At 37.4% G+C, this 22,716-nt stretch overlaps 1 protein-coding gene across 6 annotated transcripts in view; it reads right to left on the reverse strand.

Annotated features, from left to right (window-relative positions):
- The window catches only part of SCN4A (sodium voltage-gated channel alpha subunit 4), a 360,773-nt gene that overhangs the window by 275,995 nt on the left and 62,062 nt on the right, over nt 1-22,716 (reverse strand). Inside the window, exon 1 of one of the 6 annotated variants that reach the window (XM_053699729.1) lies at nt 13,061-13,196. The exons of the other annotated variants lie outside the window; for them this stretch is intronic. The gene's annotated coding sequence lies outside the window, so the exon portion shown is untranslated. Of the gene's footprint in view, nt 1-13,060; nt 13,197-22,716 lie in introns of those variants that run through there. 6 annotated transcript variants of the gene reach the window in all.

The raw sequence follows: 22,716 nt of genomic DNA on the forward strand, positions 1-22,716 counted from the left end.
TTACATATCACAGGTGCCTTTAATGTAGACCAACTATCATGGCATTTTCATTACAACCTTGAAATGAGGTAGAGTTCAAGGGCTCCATGTATGAAGCAGCAACAGCTGCTCTGGAGCCCTTGCGGGGCAGGTTTGCATATGTGAGCCTGCTTCCCGCAATGTAAGACGCAGCAGTCATTAGACCGCTGCTTCTTACCCCCTACACCACCTCTGAGGTGGCGAGGGAAAATCACTGAGAGTTTGCTCTCAGTGCTTGACAGCCCCTTCAGTCGCGCGATTGGTCGTGTGTGAATGAAGGGACGGGCATTACACACTCCGATGAGTGTTTAATGATACATACGAGCAAGCGGATCAACAGATCCACTGCCCGTGTGTAACAAAGGCGGGCGGACAGCTTTGCAAGTTGAGAAGCTGTCCACCCGCCGGTTAGTACATGGAGCCCCAAGTCTCTATATTGATAAACATCAGTTCTCAGAAACATTAAACTTAAAGGGATACTAAACCCATTTTTTTTATTTCATGATTCAGATAGAGCATGAGATTTTAAGCATCTTTCTAATTTACTCCTATTATCAATTTTTCTTTGTTCTTATGCTATCTTGATTTGAAAAAGCAGTACTGTAAGCTTTAGAGCCAGACCATTTTTTGTTCAGCACATGGGTAGCACTTGCTGATTTGTGGCTAAATGTAGCAAACCAATCAGCAAGCTCTACCAAGGTGCTGAACTAAAAAATGGGCCGGCTCCTAACCTTTTATTACTGCTTTTTCAAATCAAGATAACATGAGAACAAAGAAAAATTGATAATAGGAGTAAATTAAAAAGTTGCTTAAAATTGCATGCTCTATCTGAATCATGAAAGAAAAAAATGAGGGGTTAGTATCCCTTTAAAGGGAAGCCATTTTGCGTTATTCGTCTTATTTTACATGATAGTACAATCATTAGACATGCTCATCCTACTTTAAACATATCTCAATGCAGAAAATAATCATCAGTATATATCTCAGCCTACTACAATAGTTAAATGGGTATAGTTTTTCAAACTTATATAATTGATATGCATTACATTACCTTTGTCAATTATTTTACTTTTATTCCCTGATATAATAGCATTCCACCTTAAAGGGACAGGCTACTATCAAATTGTTATAGTTTAAAAAGATAGATAATCCCTTTATTACCTATTCTCAAATTTTGTATAACTAACACATATTATTAATACAGTTTTTACTTCTGCAATTACCTTGTTTCTAAGCCGCTGCAAGCTGCCCTTATCTCATTTCTTTTGACAGACATGCATTTTAGCTAATCAGTGCTAACTCTGTGCTCACTCCCGTGGAGTTATTTAAATATTATCTATAAGACACACATGAACTAACAGTGTTTAACTGTGAAAAACGTTCAAAATGCACTGAGATAAGAGGCAGTTCAACGGCTTAGAAATTAGCATATAACTGAAGAGAGGAAATTCCTGGAATAAATCCTGGCAACGTAGGTAAGCAGAACCCCACAGTAATAATTCCCTAATGCCACAAGCCTGAGTGTATGCAGAAGGGCAGTGCTTATGCCAGTAAAAATATAATAACTAGGAGAGAGACAGAAAAGAGGCATACAGTAGCACACTTATAGAATACAGGGGTATGTACAATCAAACTCTAATATAATTAAAACATAGGAGACGGTGGTACATCATTAAAACATAACTTTTAATTAAAAAAATACTGGACATTATAAAATCATTAAAAAAGACCAACACAAGTGCATGCTATTCCCACAATGTGGATACAATAAGCCAAAATAAAAAACAATCAAAAATGTATTACTTGACATAATATATATATATATATTTTTTTTTCAAATAGTTTTTATTGAGGTAGCAATGGCATACAAAACAAACTTTTACAGTTGTCATGGCAACACACCTGTCAACATACATCAATTTTCAATAATCCAATACTGGCGGCATGTCCTAGAGACCATAAGCAGTATTGGATCCCAAACAGTAGGGGATATATCAAACCATGAGCGGCACCTCTTTTTACACATATACATTTTCATTTGGACAACAGAAAAACATAATTTATGTAAGAACTTACCTGATAAATTCATTTCTTTCATATTAGCAAGAGTCCATGAGCTAGTGACGTATGGGATATACATTCCTACCAGGAGGGGCAAAGTTTCCCAAACCTTAAAATGCCTATAAATACACCCCTCACCACACCAACAATTTAGTTTAACGAATAGCCAAGAAGTGGGGTGATAAGAAAGGAGCAAAAGCATCAAAAATAAGGAATTGGAATAATTGTGCTTTATACAAAAAAATCATAACCACCACAAAAAAGGGTGGGCCTCATGGACTCTTGCTAATATGAAAGAAATGAATTTATCAGGTAAGTTCTTACATAAATTATGTTTTCTTTCATGTAATTAGCAAGAGTCCATGAGCTAGTGACGTATGGGATAGCAGATACCCAAGATGTGGAACTTCCACGCAAGAGTCACTAGAGAGGGAGGGATAAAATAAAGACAGCCAATTCCGCTGAAAAATTAATCCACTACCCAAATCAAAAGTTTCAATTTTTATAATAAAAAAACTGAAATTATAAGCAGAAGAATCAGACTGAAACAGCTGCCTGAAGTACTATTCTACCAAAAACTGCTTCTGAAGAAGAGAAAACATCAAAATGGTAGAATTTAGTAAAAGTATGCAAAGAAGATCAAGTCATTGCTTTGCAAATCTGATCAACAGAAGCTTCATTCTTAAAAGTCCAGGAAGTAGAAACTGGCCTAGTAGAATGAGCCGTAATCCTCTGAGGCGGGGATTAACCCGACTCCAAATAAGCATGATGAATCAAAAGTTTTAACCAAGATGCCAAAGAAATGGCAGAAGCCTTCTGACCTTTCCTAAAACCAGAAAATATAACAAATAGACTAGAAGTCTGTCTGAAATCTGAGGAGCTTCAACATAATATTTCAAAACTCTTACCACATCCAAAGAATATAAGAATCTTACCAAAGAATTCTTAGGATTAGGACACAAGGAAGGGACAATAATTCCTCTACTAATGTTGTTAGAATTCACAACTTTAGGTAAAAATTGAAATGAGGACAGCAAAAACCACCTTATCCTGATGAAAAATCAGAAAAAGGAGATTCACAAGAAAGAACAGATAATTCAAAAACTGTTCTAGCTGAAGAGATGTCTAAAAAGAACAATACTTTCCATGAAAGTAATTAATGTCCAAAGAAAGCATATGCTCAAACAGAAGAGCCTGTAAAGCCTTCAGAACCAAATTAAGACTCCAAGGAGGAGAAATTGGCTTAATGACAGGTTTGATATGAACCAAAGCCTGAACAAAACAATGAATATCAGAAAGATTTAGCAATTCTTACTGTGAAACAGCACAGAAAAAGCAGAGATTTGTCCTTTCAAGGAACATGCAGACAAAACCTTATGAAGAAACTATAAAATCCTAGGAATTCTAAAAGAATGCCAAGAGAATTCATAAGAAGAGCATCATGAGATGTAAATCTTCCAAACTCGATAATAAATCCTACTATACACAGATTTACGAGCCTGCAACATAGTATTAATCACTGAGTCAGAGAAACTTCTATGACTAAGTACTAAGCGTTAAATTTTCAAACCATCAAATTAATAATTTGAATTCCTGATGAAAAAAACGAATGTTAAGATATAAGTTCTGGACTTAATGGAAGTAACCAAGATTGGCAACTGGACATCCGAACAAGAACCATATACCAAAACCTGTGTGGCCATGCTGGAGCCACCAGCCACACCAAAGATTGCTCACTGACGATTTTGAAAATCACTCTTAAAAGCAGAACCACAGATGAAAAAATATAGGCAGATTGATAATTCTAAGGAAGTGTCAATGCATACACTACTTCCACCTGAGGATCCCCGGACCTGAATAGGCCCCTGGGAAGTTCCTTGTTTAGATGAGATGCCATCAGATCTATTTCAGGAAGCCCTCACATCTGAAAAATTGAAAAACATATCTGGGTAAAGAGACCATTCTCCTGGAAGTAAAGCTTGATTAACAGAGATAATCCGCTTCCCAATTGTCTATACCTGGGAAAAAAACCACAGAAATTAGATAGGAGCTGGATTTAGCCCAAGCAAATATCCGAGATACTTCTGTCACAGCCTAAGGACTGATAGTCCCACCCTGATGATTGACATACGCCACAGATGTGACATTGTCTGTCTGAAAAAACAATAAACGTCTCTTCTTCAAAAAGAAACCAAACTGAAGAACTCTGAGAATGCACGGAGTTCCAAAATATCAAATGGTAATCTCGCCTCCTGAGATTTCCAAACCCCTTGTGCTGACAGAGATCCTCAGACAGCCTCCCAACCTAAAAGACTCGCATCTGTAGAGATCATGGTCCAGGTTGAAAGAACCGAAGAGACCTGTAGAACTAAATGATGGTGATCTTAACCACCGAATCAAAGATAGTTAAACATTAGGATTCAAAGATATAAAAAGTGATATCCTAGAATCCCTGCACCATTATTCAGCATAAAAAACTGGAAAGGTTTCCTATGAAATGAGCAAAGGGAATCAAATCCAATGCTGCAGCCATGAAACCTAAAACTTCCATGCATATATAGCAACTTGAAGGAAATAATAGAGACTGAAGGTTCCGACAAACGGAACCCAATAAACTTGTCACTTGTCTGTTAGAGACAAAAACATTGACACAATCTATCTGGAAACCTAAAAAAGGTGACCCTTGTGTGAGGAATCAAGGAGCTTTTGATAAAAAGATCCTCTAACCATGTCTTGAAGAAACAACAAAGTTGAATCGTATGAGATTACGCAGAACGAAAAGACTGAGCCAGTACCACGATACCGTCCAAATAAGGAACACTGAGAACCTTGAAAAGATTCTTAGAGCTGTCGCTAGACCAGAAAAAAAAGCAACAAATTAGGTAATGCTTGTCAAAAAAAGAGAATCTCAGAAAATAAAAATAATCTGAATGAAAACAGAAAATGAAGATATGCATCTATTGTATCTATTGTAAACAAATAATGCCATCACTGACCAAAAAGGCAGAATAGACAATATAAACACCATTCTAAAAGATGGTACACTTATATGACAATTCAAAAAGATTTTCTATCTTTGGAACAATGAATAGTCTTGAATAAAACCCCAAAACCCAGTTCCTAAAATGAAAAAGGAATAAATACCCCAGAAAACTCCAGGTCTGAGCAGCGCTTGAGCCCCAACGGGTGACCAGCCGCACTTCACCAGTACCCAAAACATATAGGTCTGAAACACACTTCAGGAAAGTGTTAGTCTTACTGGAATAGCTGGAATATGATAGAGAAAAAAGACTTCTCACAGACGGTTTTACTCTGAATCCTATTCTGTACCCAAAGTCTAAGAAGTTTGGACCGAATAGAACCAAACCAATTTAAAAAAAGTCTTAACCTGTCCCTTACCAGCCAAGCTGGAATAAGAACCGCACCTACATGCAAATTTGGGGATCTGACTTTGAACTTTTAAAAGGCTTAATAGAATGAAGAAAAAAACTTCCAATTATAAACATGTTACTTGGGGAAGAATTCAGGATTCCGTTCCTTAGTAAGAACAGAAAACGAATATAAGCTTAAAGTTTTAGTCTTAGAACTCAATCTTGAAGCCCAGAGTAACAGTTAAAGAATTGAATCAAATTATGAACCAAATAATTGATTATCTTGGAAAAAAAGAAATATGGATTTTAGAAATCAAATTAGCATTCCAAGATTGAAATCACAAAGTTCTTCTAGCTAAAATAGCTAAAGACATAGATTAAACCTCATTTGCGAAAATATTTAATAAAATGACAACACAAATGAAATTATTAGCATGTTAATCAATTTAAAGGACCAGTCAACACACTGGACTTGCACAATCAACAAATGCAAGATAACAAGACAATGCAATAGCACAAAGTCTGAACTTCAAATGAGTAGTAGATTTTGTCCTTTTAACAATGCTAAACAAATCATAATCCGATACTTGATCTTAAAGTATCCAACCAGAAAGATGAAGCAATTGCAACATCAGCCAAATAAATTACAGGTCTAAGAAAAGTACATGAAAATAATTTTCCTTAAATAAGATACAACCATCTGAAGGAAAAAAAATAAATACTATTTGCTATAGGAATAATAGTATATTTAGCAGGAGTAGAGATAGCCCTATTAACTTGGGGAATCTTTCCTCAAAAATGAAAACAAACTGCCGGCAAATAATACAATTTAAAAACCTTAAAGAAGTAATAAAAGAAAATTCTCAGCCTATTCCATTCCCTAGTATCAGGAACTGGAAAAAAACCTCTGAAGAAACCACAGAAGATAAATAAGCAGAATTTAAATGTTAGCTAGTCTTTAAAATAAAAAGAACTAGTTACTTCAATATCCAAAAATAATCAACACCTTTTGAACAAAGAACAAATATACTCTATTAAAAAATAAAAAAGTAGATTTGTTAGCGTCAATATCTGATGAAGAAAAAATTCTGAATGAGAAAAAACACCATCAGAGAAGGATAATTCATTATATTGTTGGTCATTTGAAACTTCATCAACTAAAAAAGAAGTTTGAAAAAGACCTAAAAATTTTATTAGAAGGCAGGATGTCAGACAAAGCCTTTAAAATAGAATCAGAAAAATATTCTTATAAATTTCTAAGTATATCTTGTACATAAGATGTAAAAAGAATAGCAATATATAAAGCATAAATACTAATGGATTCTGCATGTAAAAGTTTATCATGATAACTTATTACAAACCATAGCTAAAGATAAACATTCATAACATTAAAATAAATGAACTTAGCTTTGGTAGGACTGATATCAGTCAACAGGAATCCCTCAGCATTTCTTGATACAGGAACAGTGTTTGAAATATCTTGCAATATGTAATAGAAAAAAACAACATATAAAGCAAAATTATCAAATTCCTTAAATGACAGTTCCAGGAATGGGAAAAAAATGCAAAACAAACAAGCCTCTAGTAACCAGAAGCAACAAAAAAAATGAGACTTAAATAATGTGAAAAAAAGTGGCGCTAAGTACAACACCCACATTTTTTTGCGCCAAGTATGACGCCCACATTTTTTGGCGCAAAAAAACGTCTGTAACACACATCCATCAAAAAATGACGCAACCATGAACAAACTTCCGGCGTCAACTATGGCGCTGGAAATGACAAAAAATTTGCGCCAAAAATGTTCGCGCAAAAAATGACGCAATAAATGAAAGCATTTTCTGACCTTGCGAGCCTAACAGCCCGCAAGGAAAAAAGTCAATTTGAATATTTTTAAGGTAAGAAAAAATATTAATTCATAAGCATTTTCCCAAAAAAATGAAACTGACAGTCTGAAAGAAGGAATACTGAATATCCTGAATCATGGCAAATATCAGTTTAAAACATATATTTAGAACTTTACATATAAAGTGCCCAACCATAGCTTAGAGTGTCATAAATAAAATAAGACTTACTTACCCTAAGACACTCATCTATATATAGTAGATAGCCAAACCAGTACTGAAACGAGAATCAGTAGAGGTAATGGTATATAAGAGTATATCGTCGATCTGAAAAGGGAGGTAGGAGAAGAAATCTCTACGACCGATAACAGAGAACCTATGAAAATGATCCCCTAGAGGAAGACCATTGTATTCAAATAGGCAATACTCTCTTCACATCCCTCTGACATTCACTGCACTCTGAGAGGAAAACCGGGCTTCAGCCTGCTGCGAAGCGTATATCAACGTAGAATCTAGCACAAACTTACTTCACCACCTCCATGGGAGGCAAAGTTTGTAAAACTGAATTGTGGGTGTGGTGAGGGGTGTATTTATAGGCATTTTAAGGTTTGGGAAACTTTGCCCCTCCTGGTAGGAATGTATATCCCATACGTCACTAGCTCATGGACTCTTGTTAATTACATGAAAGAAATACGTTTGCAAATGGTAGTCTTACGGCCTGTCTTTCATGTGAAAATTCTGAGTAAGGAAAAGTGGGCCTTCACGTGTCCATAGTATGCACATCAGAACATAAAACATTTTAACAAGAATATTAACACTATAGGTGTTATATCTTTTGTCATACACTCCCCCTAAAATATGCTAAAGTATGAATGAGACATACCTCAGTTGAGAATTAACGGCCACTTTCGGGCCATAGATCTTAAAAATAAGTACTGTGGAAAATGTAGGGGGTAAAGTTACAGGGGCCCTCTAGGGCCCAACCTATTAGTGAATTCTATATAAACATTACTATCGGTGGTATAGGCCACCATTGAACTCAGAAGAAAACATATTAAAAGTATGATACACAATGCTGTACAGATCTATCCTTTGAGGAATTTACATGGAAAATAAAAACTATTTGTACAACTAAGGTCACCATATTAAGTGGGAGAAAAGGAAATTAGATATAAGGTTCACCCCAACTAAAAGTTAGTGGCCACTCTGGGACCACAAATGTTAGGTATAGGTGAGGTGTGGGGATTGGGGGGATGTTAACAGGGCCCCTCATGGACCCAATGTTGAAGCAAGATACTTTTTACAATTGAATACAGTAAAATAACCCCCTAAAATACACAAACATGTATAAATTGGACATACCCCACCGAAAAGGTAATGATCCCCCTTGGGCCACAGGTTCTAAATATAAACCAGGGGTAAAGATTAGGGGAAGTGCTAGGAGGTCCACTCTTGGACCCCTTCCAAATAAGCCCACCAGTACCCATACTCATGCGTTTTTACAATTGAATAACTAGTCCCCCAAGCTATATATACAAATTAGACGTACCCCAACAAAAGGTTTATGGCCCCCCTTGAGTATAAGCAGGGGGTAAAGAGTAGGGGGAGTATTTACAGGGCCCCTTTTGGACTCACTCTGGTAAAGTTACATAATATAAGCTATATAGGTCACTTTTGTGCCTCCATATATAATTTAGTACAGCATACATTTTAAGTACTTATTCATGGTATGTACACATATACACGTACAACTCTTGGGCCCGGAATAAATATTAACATACAAATGAGAAACAAGGATCCCCTTAGAATATATAGAAGTTAGACTAAACTGTGCCCCCATTGAGAGAAAGAAAAGAAAAAAAAAAGAAAAAAAAAAAAAGTGTCCAAGTAATCATTTTAAGTAAGGGGTAGATGAGGAGGTATCTATGGGCTTATGTACCAGTACCTGTAAATACTTAACAGCAATACTTATTTGCTAGTAAAATGTTAGTAGGAGGAGGTGTAATCAATCTCACATAGACACCAGCTGCAAAATATAGGCTATATGAATAATGTCCCGTGTTGAGAGATCTTCCTCATTACTGAACAGTGGATGAGGCAACATAAATGGGAGTAGCTCTAAGCAAATATAGGCTGCAAAAACAGACATCAGGCTTTTGGGCCTTCATAGCGTTTTTTACAAAATATATAAAGCAAAGGGCATAACCGCCATACTAGCAAACCAGCAGACCTGTAAATAATCAATGATTACAGCTCAGAGCCAAAAATACAGTCCCAAGTCTCAACTGTTCTCTACTAACCCTCCACAGCCGGTAAGATGTGCTGACTTAGACCAGGCCGTAGTAAAAATGTGAGTGCATGGTATCGGCAAATACTCAGATGCAAGCCTGTTCCCTAGCCCGCCAGCAAAGTGAACATGCCTCCTCCGCTAGCCGACTCCAGCCCTGAAGAGTCCACAGAGTCCCAGTTCCTTTAGATGGTAGGCTACAACAGAGGCCAGCCACAAGTCCTCCAGCATGCGTCGGTGAAAGTACATGGCTGAGATTGTGTAGGCAGCTGCATAGCGACAGTCCATCTGCAGCTTTTGCACACCAGCAGGGCCGCACGTAAGGGAGCCGGACGCTCTCCCCACCCCGACCCCACCAGTCACCTCAGTTCGGCTGTCTCTAACAAGGTAGGCAACGGCTGATTCTGCCGTAGACCATGCATTGATAGGGGACTCTCTGCCAGCTTTCATACAGATCCCCGTTATTGGGGCGTCCCGGACCCGTGGGACCAGTGATCCACCCGCTTCTTCCGGAATTAACTCGACGGCACCAACTTTTTGCTGCTTCATGCTAGGTAAGTCATAACGGATGTGAACATCTCCGGCGCTCGGTATAGCCTCCCTCTCCGGTTCTGTGCATTCCTTTTGCGTTCCAATTATCTCCATGAGACGATCAAATCTTTTGTTGATTTGCTTCTCAGACTCCGCAAATAAAGCTTGCAATTTGGTGTGAAGGTCCTCCTCCATGGTCAAAGACAAATTCTCTGCAGGATTTTTAGATTGGTTGTTGTACAGAGATAGTTAATCTGCTCTGCTAACCCGGTTCCCCCGGGGGGTGCTGCTGAGATCTCTCTCCACGAGAGCCGCCAACAGACCTCAACGGTCCGGTCTAAGAAGCCCTGCTCTGTTCAAAAATTAGATATTCCAGCTTGGCACAGTAGTTGAAAGATATTTAGGTACACTTTAGCACCGGATGGCTGATAGATATCCAAGTTACAAGGCGGATTGTAAACTGGCTTTACAGAGCTCTCAGTTTGTCGACCATCTTGGATCTTCGCCCGGACACGCCCCCCATAATATATTTTTTAATATGCCCAGATGAGCTTAGCTATACTTTCTATGTACGACCATGCAATTATTTTAAAAAGCTGGGTATCCCCATGCTGCAATTTAATATAGCACACTTCAATAAACACAATCGGATTAGCGTGAGAGTATGGGTATTAGTTTTTGTTTTTTTTGCAGTTTGCGTGCTTCATTGAAGTCTATGGGAGAATACATTTTATGCTCTCGCAATATTCCAAATTAATTTTTTTGGGCGCGTTGGGTTTTCGTTTGAACGCTAACTTTTTACTTTCAACTTTTAATATGAGCACAATAGTGATCCAAACGTAATCTAGCCCCTAGTTGGACATGTTCCCAGGAGATGTCCCTTAAGCCCACAATAGAGGCATAAGCCTAGAGAGTGCCGTCTCTGTTTTTTTCATAAATCGCCCTATTATACTTCCATGCTCTTTCTCTCTCGTTTTGCCTCTCTGGGAAACAGGTGTCCAATTGAATGCATAGCTTAATGAAGCCTTCCAGTGAATCAGAAATCTCAGGATAAATCAGCTCATCTTCAATCCTTCTGTTTAACCCTTTAAGAAAGGCAGCTTTCAAGGCACCAATATTACAGTCTGTTTCTGCTGCTACAGTACAGAAATCGATGGTGTAGCGAATGACTGACTGAGTTTCCTGACATAAGCTCAGGAGTAAAACTTCATCTGCTGCAGCTCTTATCAAAAATAGTGTGTAACATAAATATGAAAAGTTTGGCATCTTATACATACTAACTAGGTCAAAGAGAGATAGAAAATAGGCATAAAGTAGCACCCATAGAATAGGATCGTATTCCTTATTCATCCCCATTGGTGTTAAAGTTTTTAGATAAAAAATCCAAAAGGACTTTCTTTGTTTAAGATATTGCTCTCTATCACCCCCATGCCTAAAAGGGGAAAGATGTTCTATTATCTGAAACCTGAGCTGACTAACATTATGGCCTGCTTGTATAAAATGTTAAGCTACTGGTGACTTATTATTCCTTCTCAAATTGGATTTTGTGTTTTGTTATTCTTTCCGGTACCCTACGAGTCGTCTCCCCAACATATCTCAAACCATAAGGGCATTTCAACAAATAAAAGCATATTCAGTATTAAATGTAAAGTATACTGAGATCTGATATTTTTTACCTGTCTGCGGATGTACAAAAGCTGAACCTTTTCTGCATATGAAGAAATGGCTTCAAAAGGTTTTTCTAGGCAAACTGATTCCAATAATATATTTAATAAGCTGTGGCAAACATGGCAAAAAATGGTATGTCATATAGATTTACATTGCCATTAATTAACAATATCAGACAGCAATATTCACAAAAGTGGGGTCAGTTGCCTGAATTATTGGTAATATTTTAGTTGTGAAAAAGTGATAAATATTTTAGTCGTCTCTAATAGTTTACATGGGAACTCCCCTTTAGCAGTCACTGTATTATAGATGTGAATATTATTTTTCCACTATTTCTTTCGTAACAAGCAATTTAACACTCTTTACTTTTTTTGTAAGCCCTTGATATGCATTTTTTTATTAGCTAATGAACTATTTGCCTCATGACTCCTATAGAGTATTAAACTTGTTTACCCTTTTGCAGTTGTTGCTGGACTCTTAATAGCTTGTTTTTTTTGGCTGTGCTTTTATTTCTAGATCTTCCTGGGTTATATGAGGGGAATAAATGTGTTTAACAAACTCACAATGAATCTGACCTAATGTTTGTCCCTGGGCCTTTCTATATCTTGCAGGTTTTTAATAATGATTACTGTAATGCATGACTTGAAGGTAGAGTTTTCAAACAAATGATTATCATTGATAGCTAGAAATCTGTTTTATGATTTACCTCAAGGGATATGAAACACTTTGAGGTTGTAATACAAAATGTTTAAAGGGACAGTCTACACCAGAATTTTTATTGTTTTAAAAGATAGATAATCCCTTTATTACCCATTTCCCAGTTTTGCATAACTAACACATTTATAATAATATACTTTTAACCTCTGTGATTATCTTGTATCTAAGCCTCTGCAAACTGCCCCTTTTTTCAGTTCTTTTGACAGACCTACAGTCTAGCCAATCAGTGCCTGCTCCCAGATAACTTCTCGTGCACGAGCACAGTGTTATCTATATGAAATACGTGAACTAACACCCTCTTGTGGTGAAAAACTGTTAAAATGCAATCTGAAAGAGGTGGACTTCAAGGTCTAAGAAATTAGCATATGAACCACCTAGGTTAAGCTTTCAACTAAGAATACCAAGAGAACAAAGCAAAATTAGTGATAAAAGTAAATTGGAAAATTGTTTAAAATTACATGCTCTATCTGAATCATGAAAGTTTATTTTGGCCTAGACTGTCCCTTTAATTATGTGCAGCAAAACAACTTTGTAGTATACTCTCATTATTTATTAATCCTCTTTACCTGTAATTTAACTGTAAGAACTTTCCAATTCTGAGATATTGAAGATTTCACAAATCAAACCCTGCCATATTTCTGTCCCTAATAGACTTCAGCAGAGGAGATCAGATAAAGAACTTCAAAACAGTCCAGGGATTGTTAACAAAATGACTGCGCCAAGCCTGGATTGGCTCCTGCAAATAAGGCAAATGGTAAGAAGAGTTTGGCCACTGAAATACAATGGCAGAAAACAATGTGTTCAGTTCTAAAAACATTTCCAATCTGCAGATATGTTAATCTCTAATCTCAGAAGTGGCGAGATCAATCACCCTGCCACTTGTTCCTTCAGAGTGATTGACATGCCCTGCTCTTGCTCAATTGGTTGTTCGAGATCAAGGGGCAGCACAAGAAATTCACTGCGCAATGCAGATAACCTGCTACATGATTGCCCCAAGTATAATTAGTCCCTAACATACAAGGGACCTCCATATATTTGCTGCCTAGGGATAATAGACCTTTAAATGTTTTACTACCTTAATCCTACTAATAATCTTTAATCAAACCTAGTCAAGTTACAAAAACATAATTTATGTAAGAACTTACCTGATAAATTCATTTCTTCATATTAGCAAGAGTCCATGAGCTAGTGACGTATGGGATATACATTCCTACCAGGAGGGGCAAAGTTTCCCAAACCTTAAAATGCCTATAAATACACCCCTCACCACACCCACAATTCAGTTTAACGAATAGCCAAGAAGTGGGGTGATAAGAAAAAAGTGCGAAAGCATATAAAATAAGGAATTGGAATAATTGTGCTTTATACAAAAAAATCAAAACCACCACAAAAAAGGGCGGGCCTCATGGACTCTTGCTAATATGAAAGAAATGAATTTATCAGGTAAGTTCTTACATAAATTATGTTTTCTTTCATGTAATTAGCAAGAGTCCATGAGCTAGTGACGTATGGGATAATGATTACCCAAGATGTGGATCTTTCCACGCAAGAGTCACTAGAGAGGGAGGGATAAAATAAAGACAGCCAATTCCTGCTGAAAATAATCCACACCCAGAATAAAATTTTAATGAAAAAACATAAGCAGAAGATTCAAACTGAAAACACTGCCTGAAGTACGTTTCTACCAAAAACTGCTTCAAAAGAAGAAAACACAACAAAATGGTAGAATTTAGTAAAATTATGCAAAGAGGACCAAGTTGCTGCTTTGCAAATCTGATCAACCGAAGCTTCATTCCTAAACGCCCAGGAAGTAGAAACTGACCTAGTAGAATGAGCTGTAATCCTTTGAGGCGGAGTGTTACCCGACTCAACATAGGCATGATGAAATAAAGATTTCAACCAAGATGCCAAAGAAATGGCAGAAGCTTTCTGGCCTTTTCTAGAACCGGAAAAGATGACAAATAGACTAGAAGTCTTTCGGAAAGACTTAGTAGCTTCAACATAATATTACAAAGCTCTAACAGCATCCAAAGAATGCAATGATTTCTCCTTAGAATTCATAGGATCAGGACATAATGAAGGAACCACAATTTCTCTACTAATGTTGTTAGAATTCACAACCTTAGGTAAAAAATTCAAAAGAAGTTCGCAGCACCGCCTTATCCTGATGCAAAATCAGAAAAGGAGACTCACAAAAAAGAGTAGATAATTCAGAGACTCTTCTGGCAGAAGAGATGGCCAAAAGAAACAAAACTTTCCAAGAAAGTAATATAATGACCAAAGAATGCATGGGTTCAAAAGGAAGAGCTTGAAGAGCCCCCAGAACCAAATTCAAACTCCAAGGAGGAGAAATTGACTTAATGACAGGTTTTATACGAACCAAAGGTTGTACAAAACAATAAATATCAGGAAGATTAGCAAACCTTCTGTGAAAAAGAACAGAAAGAGCAGAGATTTGTCTTTCAAGGAACTTGCGGACAAACCTTTATCTAAACCATCCTGAAGAAACTGTAAAATTCTCGGTATTCAAAAAGAATGCCAAGAAAAAAGATGAGAAAGACACTAAGAAATATAAGTCTTCCAGACTCTATAATATATCTCTCTAGATACAGATTTACGAGCCTGTCACATAGTATCAATCACAGAGTCAGAGAAACCTCTTTGACTAAGAATCAAGCGTTCAAACTCCATACCTTAAAGTTAAGGTTTTGAGACAGAAAGACTGGTCTTAACGGAAGAGTCCACGGTTGGCAAGAGGCCATCCGGACAAGATCCGCATACCAAAACCTGTGAGGCCATGCTGGAGCTACCAGCAGAACAAACGAGCATTCCTTTAGAATATTGGAGAATACCCTTGGAAGAAGAACTAGAGGCGGAAAGATATAGGCAGGATGACACTTGTAAGGAAGAAATAATGCATCCACTGCCTCCGCCCGAGGATCCCGGGATCCGGACAGATACCAGGGAAGTTTCTTGTTTAGATGAGAAGCCATCAGATCTATTTCTGGGAGTTCCCACATTTGAACAATCTGAGGAAATACCTCTGGGTGAAGAGACCATTCGCCCAGGTGCAACGTTTGGCGACTGAGATAATCCGCTTTCCAATTGTCCATACCTGGGATATGAACCGCAGAGATTAGACAGGAGCTGGATTCCGCCCAAACCAAAATTCGAGGTACTTCTTTCATAACCAGAGGACTGTGAGTCCCTCCTTGATGATTGATGTATGCCACAGTTGTGACATTGTCTATCTGAAAACAAATGAACAACTCTCTCTTCAGAAGAGGCCAAGACTGAAAAGCTCTGAAAATTGCACGGAGTTCCAAAATACTGATCGGAAATCTCACCTCCTGAGATTCCCAAACCCCTTGTGCCGTCAGATACCCCCACACAGCTCCCCAACCTGTAAGACTTGCATCTGATGAGATTATAGTCCAGGTCGGAAGAACAAGAATCCCCCTGAACTAAACGATGGTGATCTGTCCACCATGTCAGAGAGTGTCGTATAATCGGTTTAAAGATATTAATTGAGATATCTTTGAGTAATCCCTGCACCATTGGTTCAGCATACAGAGCTGAAGAGGTCGCATGTGAAAACGAGCAAAGGAGATCGCATCTGATGCGGCAGTCCTAAGACCTAAAATTTCCATGCACAAGGCTACCAAAGGGAATGATTGTGACTGAAGGTTTTGACAAGCTGATATCAATGTTAAACTTCTCTTGTCTGACAAGGACAGAGTCATAGACACTGAATCTATCTAGAAACCTAAAAAGGTTACCCTTGTCTGAGGAATCAATGAACTGATTAGTAAATTGAACCTCCAACCATGAACTTGAAGAAACAACACAAGTCGATACGTATGAGATTCTTCGAAAATGAGAAGACTGAGCAAATACCAAGATATCGTCCAAATAAGGAAATACCAAAACCCTGTTCTCTGATTACAGAAAGAAGGGCACCGAGAACCTTTGAAAAAAATTCTTGGAACTGAGGCTAGGCCAAACGGTAGAGCCAAAAAAACTGGTAATGCTTGTCTAAAAAGAGAATCTCAGACACTAAAAGTGATCTGGATGAATCGGAATATGCAGATACACATCCTGTAAATCTATTGTAGACATATAATGCCCTTGCTAAACAAAAAACAGGATAGTCCTACAGTAACCATCTTGAATGTTGGTATCCTTACATAACGATTCAATATTGATAGATCCGGAACTGGTCTGAAGGAATTGACCTTCTTGGTACAATGAAGAGATAAAATAAAACCCCAGCCCCTGTTCCAGAACTGGAACTGGCATAATTACTCCAACCAACTCTAGATCTGAAACACATTTCAGAAATGCTGAGCCTTTGCTGTGTTAACTGGGACACGGGAAAGAAAAAAATCTCTTAGCAGGAGGCCTTAACTGAAGCCAATTCTGTACCTTTCTGAAACAATGTTCTGAAACCAGAGATTGAGAACGGAATTGATCCAAATTTCTTTGAAGAAAACGTAATCTGCCCCATACCAGCTGAGCTGGAATAAGGGCCGCACCTTCATGGGTACTTAGGAGCTGGCTATAGATTTCTATAAGGCTTGGATATATTCCAAACTGGAAATAGTTTCCAAACTGATACCGCTCCTGAGGATGAAGGATCAGGCTTTTGTTCCTTGTTGTGAGGAAAGGAACAAAAAAGATTAGACCTAAATTTACCTTAGATTTTTTATCCTTTGGTAAAAAAGTTCCCTTCCTTCCAGAAACAATTGAAATAATAATTTAATACCCTGGAAAGAAAGGGAAAGCAAAGTTGACTTAGAAGACATATCAGCATTCCAAGTTTAATCCATAAAGCTTTTCTAGCTAAAATAGCTAGAGACATATACCTGACATCAACTCTAATGATATCAAAAGATGGTATCACCAATAAAATTATTAGCATGTTATAGAATAATAATAATGCTATAAAATTATGATCTGTTACTTGTTGCGCTAAAGCTTCTAACCAAAAAGTTGAAGCTGCAGCAACATCCGCTAAAAATATAGCAGGTCTAAGAAGATTACCTGAACATAAGTAAGCTTTTCTTAGAAAGGATTCAATTTCCCTTAAATAAAGTACTATCTGCCGTAGGAATAGTAGTACATTTAGCAGGAGTAGAGACAGCCCCATAACCTTAGGGATTTTGTCCCAAAAAAACTCTAATCTGTCAGATGGCACAGGATATAATTGCTTAAACGTTTAGAAGGAGTAAAAGAATTACCCAAATTATTCCATTCCCTGGAAATTACTTCAGAAATAGCATCAGGGAGATTAAACACTTCTGGAATAACTACAGGAGATTTAAAAACCTTATTTAAACGTTTAGATTTAGTATCAAGAGGACCAGAATCCTCTATTTCTAATGCAATTAATACTTCTTTAAATAAAGAACGAATAAATTCCATCTTGAACAAATACAAAGATTTATCAGTATCAGAATGATCATGTTCATTTAAAAATTCATCTGAAAAAAGAGAAGTTTTAAAAGACTTTTATGTAAACTAGAAGGAGAAATAACAGACATAGCCTTCTTAATGGATTTAAAAAAATAAAATCTCTTATGTTTATCAGGAACACTCTGAAAATTAGATGTTGACGGAACAGCAACAGGTAATGTAACAGTACTAAAGGAAATTTTATCTGCATTAATAAGTTTGTCATGACATGCAATACAAACAACAGCTGGAGAAACAGATACCAAAAATTATAGCAGATACACTTAGCTTGGTAGCTCCAGCACTAGACAGCGATTTTCCTGTAGTATCTTCTGAATCAGATGCAACGTGAGACATCTTGCAATATGTAAGACAAAAAAACAACATATAAAGCAAAATTGATCAAATTCCTTAAATGACAGTTTCAGGAATGGGAAAAAATGCCAAAGAACAAGCTTCTAGCAACCAGAAGCAATGAAAAAATGAGACTAAAATAATGTGGAGACAAAAGCGACGCCCATATTTTTTAGCGCCAAATCAGACGCCCACATTATTTGGCGCCTAAATGCTTTTGGCGCCAAAAATGACGCCACATCTGGAACGCCGACATTTTTGGCGCAAAATAACGTCAAAAAATGACGCAACTTCCGGCGACACGTATGACGCCGGAAACGGAAAATAATTTTTGCGCCAAAAAAGTCCGCGCCAAGAATGACGCAATAAAATGAAGCATTTTCAGCCCCCGCAAGCCTAACAGCCCACAGGGAAAAAAAGAGTCAAATTTTTGAAGGTAAGAAAAAATGATTAATTCAAATGCATTATCCCAAATATGAAACTGACTGTCTGAAAAATAAGGAAAGTTGAACATTCTGAGTCAAGGCAAATAAATGTTTGAATACATATATTTAGAACTTTATAAACAAAGTGCCCAACCATAGCTTAGAGTGTCACAGAAAATAAGATTTACTTACCCCAGGACACTCATCTACATGTTTGTAGAAAGCCAAACCAGTACTGAAACGAGAATCAGCAGAGGTAATGGTATATATAAGAGTATATCGTCGATCTGAAAAGGGAGGTAAGAGATGAATCTCTACGACCGATAACAGAGAACCTATGAAATAGACCCCGTAGAAGGAGATCACTGCATTCAAATAGGCAATACTCTCCTCACATCCCTCTGACATTCACTGCACGCTGAGAGGAAAACCGGGCTCCAACTTGCTGCGGAGCGCATATCAACGTAGAATCTAGCACAAACTTACTTCACCACCTCCATCGGAGGCAAAGTTTGTAAAACTGAATTGTGGGTGTGGTGAGGGGTGTATTTATAGGCATTTTAAGGTTTGGGAAACTTTGCCCCTCCTGGTAGGAATGTATATCCCATACGTCACTAGCTCATGGACTCTTGCTAATTACATGAAAGAAAAATATTCTATCAAACGTGTGGGCCTGGTCAAATTAACTTTTTATATATTTTTTTCTCTGTAATTCTAGTTGCTTTAATAGGTTTTGTCCTAATTGTGCACTCATGCTCTTTTGATTGGTTAACCGAGCAGTATAAAAAAAACTTGTAATGCGTGTAGTAAACATAGGTATATATCACATTTCAGACCAACACATAATTCCTTATGTGCAATGGAGTCTGTATAGTCTATAGAAAAGTCATGAAGTACAACATAAATCAAGCTAAACAGTTGGTATAATGGAGGAAAGTCACAATTAATTGCCTACTTATGCATCATAGGACATTATCACTGGCTATAATAGATAATACAGCCCATAATGACATTGTGTGAAAATGAGATCAAATTAAGACAGCTGAGCAGAGTGAGTCTTGGAACATATTTTTTTTTATATAAATATTTTAGATACAGTGAAATACATTGGTCCTAATTGACTGATGCGTCATATGATTCAAAACAGATGGGTGGGTCTCTTTTTGAGTCAAAGAATTGGTTTATATTATTATTATTATAATAAAAAAACCAAGGGTTTAAGTGTTATGTTTTATAAATGTTTTTTTAAGGGACATAAAGCCGCTACTTTAAATTGATACTGCTCTTGTTCTTGATTGATCTATATTCAAAAAAAATAAAAAGATAGATCATCCATTTATTACCCATTCCCCAGTTTTGCACAACCAACATGGTTATATTAATATACGATTTACCTCTGTGAATACCTTGTATCTAAGCCTCTGCAGACTGCCCCCTTATTTCAATTCTTTTGACAGACTTGCATTTTAGCCAATCAGTGCTGACTCGTAATTAACTCCACAGGAGTGAGCACAAAGTTATCTATATGGCACACATAAACTAGCACTAATTCAAATAAAGATTTCCGAGGAGCACCAACATTAAAAGTAAAATATAACTTTTATTATAAATCCATAAAAGGTCATCAAGGAAAAAACATTTTGCACACTGTGGCTGACGCTTTTCCGGCTTACGTTGTACTCAAAGCCCTCACGTGAAAGACTGTCGAAATGTACTGAGATAAGAGGCAGCCTTCAAAGGCTTTGAAATTAGCATATGAGTCTACCTAGGTTTTGCTTTCAACAAAGAACCCCAAGCGAACAAAGCAAATTTGATAATGATGCCCTATATCTGATCCATGTAGAAACAAAAATGAAGCAGCACCACCAAACAGCGTTTCTTCAAGGTGTTTTATTCAGCTTGAGGAGTAGCCAGACCCAGTAAAGTTAAACAACAACGTTTCGGACACAGTCCTTAGTCATGACTGTGTCCGAAACGTTGTTGTTTAACTTTACTGGGTCTGGGTACTCCTCAAGCTGAATAAAACACCTTGAAGAAACGCTGTTTGGTGGTGCTGCTTCATTTTTGTTTCTACATTTGCATTTGTGGGTTCTGGCAGGAACCTAGACGCTGGCACACCTTAAAACATTCCCTGTGCTGGATATATATGACTACTATATCTGATCCATGAAAGTTTAATTTTGTCTAGACTGTCCATTAAATTAAATTCTATTACCTGGCAATTGTGGAGATGTTTTTAATTGTTAAAATGTTAACTATTGTAAATGTTTGGTTACAGATTTGTGAAGTTCATATTTTATTGAATTAAATAACCAAATACTTGTTTCATGCTCAGTACTTAATGGTAATTAAAAATGTCAAGACTGCATTCCCCTCCACAAAATGCTACAAGCACAACTAATTTGCCTAAAGCCTATGACCCCTTCATTTAGAAATGAGAGCTTCAAAAACATTTTTCGGGGGTGGGTTTGTGTTTTGAATTTCCATGAAGAAGATCAGGAACTTGTTTGCATCTTCACCTTTGACACCTACACATTTTTATTATCCTTTGCCTTCAACACATTCCTAGGCAGTAGTACGTTGCAGCTATGCTGTTAAATATGTACTAAAGTTATTTGTTATATCTGCATAATATATAGCAGGAATTAATGAATGCATTCCAAAAGATCTGCATACATACAATGAATGTTTTAAAAAGATTAAGGAGCAGCCCAAAGATATATCCATTGTGACTGATTGGGAAGGATATAAATTGTGCAATCTGATTGCTCCTACACAGATCTGCATAATTAGACTGCAGGATGCAGTAAGCTGGGTTTGGCAGACTGCATACTCTCTGGGGGAGAGGAAATGCAGGTAAGAATGAATATATTATGCAATGTTGATATATACAAATTCACAAATATATTTTATTATTGTACTATTGCTGGTATATAACTGTATATAAAAAAGGTTTAAACACATAGCTTTAGTCATCTCCAGAGCAGCAAAGCACTACTGAGAGCTAGCTGAGCATATCTGGTGAGCCAATAAATGAGACAAATGTGTGTAGCCACCACCAATCACCAGCTATCTCACATTAGTGAAGAGTGTGTACATATTCTTTTTTGACATAGGATACTAAGAAACCAAAGTACATTTAAAAGGGTCTTACAATTACATGCTCTATCTGAATTATACAAGTTTAATTTTAACTTTGCTATCTATTTAAAACCCCAATATTCAAAGGATCGACAGACTGCCTCACTGGCCTCGTCGGCGAAGCAGTCCGATAGTCTGTCACGATATACCAAGAAAAGAGGCATGCCCAAGCAATGCCGGCAAACAGCGCTGTCTCTCCGATAGAAGTCAATGGGAGTGTGATGTGACCACCCACATCTCCACTTGTCAGCATTTTGCTGCAGGGGGGCCCTATTTGAAGAATGCCTACACGGCACGGACAGTGCACTCACTGAAACTAGAAAAAGGTTTCTGTGTAGGCACACTTCAAATAAGTTTTATTACACATACTCTATCTCAGGTGATGTAGGCTTTACAGCTGATAGCTTGCGAGACAAACATGGCCACTAATCTCCTTGCAACCTGCACAAACATATCGATCTTGTGTCGATGTGTCAGATTTAAAGTGCAGGCTACTCCCACTAGTACCCTCACTAACTCCTCCTGAACCCCTATATCTACACCACGCCTAACTTAAACTTCCCCTGCTCTGCCTTGCTACCTACCGCCTACATCTACATCACAGCTAATCTACACTCCCGATAAACCACCCAGCTAACTCCCCCTGACCATTCACACCTATGTCACCCCCGAACACCCAGCTAAGTCCCTAATATCGCTTACACTTAGTTAATGTCTAACCTACACACCCCTGGAATACCCCTTCTAACTCCCACATACTGCCTACTGTCCAAAAATAACTCACTATAATAAACTATACTAAATAATAAACCTCAGTATTAGAACTATGAAGCTATGTCGCTAAAGTT

The sequence above is a fragment of the Bombina bombina genome, chromosome 1 (assembly GCF_027579735.1).
Source record: "Bombina bombina isolate aBomBom1 chromosome 1, aBomBom1.pri, whole genome shotgun sequence".
Taxonomy (NCBI): domain Eukaryota; kingdom Metazoa; phylum Chordata; class Amphibia; order Anura; family Bombinatoridae; genus Bombina; species Bombina bombina.